The 5,995-nt window shown below is 34.4% G+C and overlaps 1 pseudogene; it reads left to right on the top strand.

Moving 5' to 3' along the window:
• The first annotated feature begins 958 nt into the window (after nucleotides 1–958).
• LOC118383350 (uncharacterized) lies at nucleotides 959–1,057 on the top strand (annotated as a pseudogene).
• The last annotated feature ends 4,938 nt before the right edge of the window (nucleotides 1,058–5,995 follow it).

Raw genomic sequence — 5,995 nt, 5'->3', positions numbered from 1 at the left:
TTCTCCCTCCTCCCACTCTCTTCCTCCTCCATCTCCTCCCCTCTCCTCTCTTCCCCCACCTCCTCCCTCCTCCCACCCCCCTCCATCTCAATCTCCTGCTCTCTCTTCCTCTCTCTCCCCTCCATCTCCTCCCCTCCTCTCTCCCCCTCCCCTCTTTCTCCTCCTTCTCCCCCCCCCCCTCTCCCACTCCCTCTCTCCCCATCTCCTCCTCCCACTCTCCTCCCCTCCATCCTCTCTCCCCTCCCTCTTCCTTCTCCCTCCCCCATTCTCTGTGGGGTGGGGGAGAAACTGGGTGAAACAGGGTTGAACGGGAGAAAACAGCCTCTATAAGTTTGAGCAGGGTAGATGAACCTAGCATGCTCTGGTGAATATGCAGCTGCCCAAATAGATGCTGGGCCAAATGAAAAGCGAGCAGCTTGGAACAATTAAAACTGATAAATTATACAGCTCCGTGTGACACAGCCAGGGAAAACATCAGGGCCTCCACATACTGCAGAGCCTCTCTATCACCATTCAGGATAAGACCCAGATGCAGACAGTTCCAACCACAGATGGTTATTGACAACACAGGGGGCCAACAAACGACGACAGGTCAAGGACAGGCAGAGTTCAGTAATCCAGGGTAGAGTCAGTACGGTACAGAACGGCAGACTGGCTCAGGGTCAGGGCAGGCAGAGGTCAGTAATCCAGGGTAGAGTCAGTAAGGTACAGAACGGCAGGCAGGCTCAGGGTCAGGGCAGGCAGAGGTCAGTAAGGTACAGAATGGCAGACTGGCTCAGGGTCAGGGCAGGCAGAATGCTAAAAAAACTAGAAAACATGGACCGGAGAAAACACGAGTACGGTAATAAACATACTGGTAGGCTTGACGAGACAAGATGAACTGGCAACAGACGTGTGCTCGCTTTGGCAGCACATATATTTGTAAGTCGCTCTGGATAAGAGCGTCTGCTAAATGACTTAAATGTAAATGTAATATACTAAAATTGGATCGATACGGAGAAGATTAGCATGGCCCCTGCGAACTGGCAACAGACAAACAGAGAACACAGGTATAAATACACTGGGGATAAATGGGGAAAATGAGTGACACCTGGAGGGGTGTGGAGACAAGCACAAGATGCGTGTGACACTCTCTCACATACAGTTTGACACAGATGATGGGGATGCTGAGTGGCGCAGCGGTCTAAGGCACTGCATCTCAGTGCTAGACGTGTCACTACAGACACCCTGGTTTGAATCCAGGCTGTATCACAACTGGCCGTGATTGGGAGTCCCATAGGGCGGCGCACGATTGGCCCAGCGTCGCCTGGGTTTGGCCGGTGGTCGGCCAACATTGTAACTAGAATTTGTTCTTTAACTGACTTGCCTAGTTAAATAAAGGTCAAATTATAAACAAATAAAATACAATTACCGAGTCACACTACAGTGCAGTCCCAGGACGTTCAGTTCAAGACCTGCTCACCTCTCACCATTACAGTAACATTGAGGATAACATTTTTCGGGGAGTATGATATTTGTGTGTCTCAATGAATCCAGGATTATCCGTAATCATGGTAACGTCCATGTAGAAGTGTTCAGAAGACGTTTTCTATTCTAATTTACAATACAAGTGTTACACAATATATACATTTACCATTCATTTCTATTGGGCACAAAATAATCTGAATCACAACCAAAACAAACAGCAAATACAACCAACAAGTTTGTAGAGTCTCAAGCTTGATGTAAATCATTGTGTGCTATGAATATGGGACCAAATACTACACACGTGACTGCTTTAATGAATTTGTCCCAATACATTTGGTCCCCTAAAATGGAGGGACCACTGGTTGTACAATAAGTGCTGTAATGTCTAAACAGTAAACCTGATATTGATTAACCTATCCTCAAATTAAAGCTGACATTCTGCACTTTAATCTCATAGTCATTTCATATATAAAGTACTAGAGTATACAGCCAAAACAACAAACATCACTCTCCCAATATGAGTCTATAACTATCTAAGAGTCTATAACTAACTATGAGTCTATAACTAATTATGAGTCTATAACTATCTATGAGTCTATAACTATCTATGAGTCTATAACTAACTATGAGTCTATAACTAACTATGAGTCTATAACTATCCATGAGTCTATAACTAACTATGAGTCTATAACTATCTATGAGTCTATAACTAACTATGAGTCTATAACTAACTATGAGTCTATAACTAACTATGAGTCTGTAACTATGAGTCTATAACTAACTATGAGTCTATAGCTATCTATGAGTCTATAACTAATTATGAGTCTATAACTATCTATGAGTCTATAACTATCTATGAGTCTATAACTATCTATGAGTCTATAACTAACTATGAGTCTATAACTAACTATGAGTCTGTAACTATGAGTCTATAACTAACTATGAGTCTATAACTAACTATGAGTCTATAACTAACTATGAGTCTATAACTAACTATGAGTCTATAACTAACTATGAGTCTATAACTATCTATGAGTCTATAACTAACTATGAGTCTATAACTAACTATGAGTCTATAACTATCTATGAGTCTATAACTAACTATGAGTCTATAACTAACTATGAGTCTATAACTATGAGTCTATAACTAACTATGAGTCTATAACTATCTATGAGTCTATAACTATCTATGAGTCTATAACTAACTATGAGTCTATAACTAACTATGAGTCTATAACTATCTATGAGTCTATAACTATCTATGAGTCTATAACTAACTATGAGTCTATAACTAACTATGAGTCTATAACTAACTATGAGTCTATAACTAACTATGAGTCTATAACTATCTATGAGTCTATAACTATCTATGAGTCTATAACTATCTATGAGTCTATAACTAACTATGAGTCTATAACTAACTATGAGTCTATAACTATCTATGAGTCTATAACTAACTATGAGTCTATAACTATCTATGAGTCTATAACTAACTATGAGTCTATAACTATCTATGAGTCTATAACTAACTATGAGTCTATAACTAACTATGAGTCTATAACTAACTATGAGTCTATAACTATCTATGAGTCTATAACTATCTATGAGTCTATAACTAACTATGAGTCTATAACTAACTATGAGTCTATAACTAACTATGAGTCTATAACTATCTATGAGTCTATAACTAACTATGAGTCTATAACTAACTATGAGTCTATAACTAACTATGAGTCTATAACTATCTATGAGTCTATAACTAACTATGAGTCTATAACTATATGAGTCTATAACTATGAGTCTATAACTATCTATGAGTCTATAACTAACTATGAGTCTATAACTAACTATGAGTCTATAACTATCTATGAGTCTATAACTAACTATGAGTCTATAACTATCTATGAGTCTATAACTATCTATGAGTCTATAACTATCTATGAGTCTATAACTAACTATGAGTCTATAACTATCTATGAGTCTATAACTATCTATGAGTCTATAACTATCTATGAGTCTATAACTAACTATGAGTCTATAACTAACTATGAGTCTGTAACTATGAGTCTATAACTATGAGTCTATAACTATCTATGAGTCTATAACTATCTATGAGTCTATAACTAACTATGAGTCTATAACTATCTATGAGTCTATCTATAACTATAACTAACTATGAGTCTATAACTAACTATGAGTCTATAACTATGAGTCTATAACTAACTATGAGTCTATAGCTATCTATGAGTCTATAACTAATCTATGAGTCTATAACTATCTATGAGTCTATAACTATCTATGAGTCTATAACTATCTATGAGTCTATAACTAACTATGAGTCTATAACTAACTATGAGTCTGTAACTATGAGTCTATAACTAACTATGAGTCTATAACTAACTATGAGTCTATGCTATCTATGAGTCTATAACTAACTATGAGTCTATAACTAACTATGAGTCTATAACTATCTATGAGTCTATAACTATCTATGAGTCTATAACTAACTGAGTCTATAACTATCTATGAGTCTATAACTATCTATGAGTCTATAACTAACTATGAGTCTATAACTAACTGAGTCTATAACTATCTATGAGTCTATAACTATAACTATGAGTCTATAACTATCTATGAGTCTATACTATCTATGAGTCTATAACTATCTATGAATCTATAACTATCTATGAGTCTATAACTATCTATGAGTCTATAACTATGAGTCTATAACTAACTATGAGTCTATAGCTAACTATGACTCTATAACTAACTATGAGTCTAAAACTAACTATGAGTCTATAACTATCTATGAGTCTATAACTATCTATGAGTCTATAACTATTAGTCTATAACTATGAGTCTATAACTAACTATGAGTCTATAACTAACTATGAGTCTATAACTATCTATGAGTCTATAACTATCTATGAGTCTATAACTATCTATGAGTCTATAACTAACTATGAGTCTATAACTAACTATGAGTCTAACTATCTATGAGTCTATAACTATCTATGAGTCTATAACTAACTATGAGTCTAACTATCAATGAGTCTATAACTATCTATGAGTCTATAACTATCCATGAGTCTAACTATCTATGAGTCTATAACTATGAGTCTATAACTATCTATGAGTCTATAACTAACTATGAGTCTAACTATCTATGAGTCTATAACTATCTATGAGTCTATAACTATCTATGAGTCTATAACTAACTATGAGTCTATAACTAACTATGAGTCTATAACTAACTATGAGTCTATAACTAACTATGAGTCTAACTATCTATGAGTCTATAACTATCTATGAGTCTATAACTAACTATGAGTCTAACTATCTATGAGTCTATAACTATCTATGAGTCTATAACTATCTATGAGTCTATAACTATGAGTCTATAACTATCTATGAGTCTATAACTAACTCTATGAGTCTATAACTATCTATGAGTCTATAACTATCTATGAGTCTATAACTATCTATGAGTCTATAACTTTCTATGAGTCTATAACTATGAGTCTATAACTAACTATGAGTCTAACTATCTGTGAGTCTATAACTATCTATGAGTCTATAACTATCTATGAGTCTATAACTATCTATGAGTCTATAACTATCTATGAGTCTATAACTATGAGTCTATAACTGAGTCTATAGCTAACTATGACTCTATAACTAACTATGAGTCTAAAACTAACTATGAGTCTATAACTATCTATGAGTCTATAACTATCTATGAGTCTATAACTATGAGTCTATAACTATGAGTCTATAACTAACTATGAGTCTATAACTAACTATGAGTCTATAACTAACTATGAGTCTATAACTATCTATGAGTCTATAACTATCTATGAGTCTATAACTATAACTATGAGTCTATAAACTATGAGTCTATAACTAACTATGAGTCTATAACTATCTATGAGTCTAACTATCTATGAGTCTATAACTATCTATGAGTCTAACTATCTATGAGTCTATAACTATGAGTCTATAACTATCTCTATAACTAACTATGAGTCTATAACTAACTATGACTCTATAACTAACTATGAGTCTAAAACTATCTATGAGTCTATAACTATCTATGAGTCTATAACTATCTATGAGTCTAACTATCTATGAGTCTATAACTATGAGTCTATAACTAACTCTGACTCTATAACTAACTATGAGTCTAAAACTAACTATGAGTCTATAACTATCTATGAGTCTATAACTATCTATGAGTCTATAACTATCTATGAGTCTATAACTATCTATGAGTCTGTAACTATGAGTCTATAACTAACTATGAGTCTATAACTAACTATGAGTCTATAACTAACTATGAGTCTATAACTATCTATGAGTCTATAACTATCTATGAGTCTATAACTATCTATGAGTCTATAACTATCTATGAGTCTATAACTAACTATGAGTCTAACTATCTATGAGTCTATAACTATCTATGAGTCTATAACTATCTATGAGTCTATAACTATCTATGAGTCTATAACTATCTATGAGTCTATAACTA

Source organism: Oncorhynchus keta, unplaced genomic scaffold (assembly GCF_023373465.1).
Source record: "Oncorhynchus keta strain PuntledgeMale-10-30-2019 unplaced genomic scaffold, Oket_V2 Un_contig_18454_pilon_pilon, whole genome shotgun sequence".
Taxonomy (NCBI): Eukaryota; Metazoa; Chordata; class Actinopteri; order Salmoniformes; family Salmonidae; genus Oncorhynchus; species Oncorhynchus keta.
This window is presented reverse-complemented; position numbering and strand designations above follow the sequence as displayed.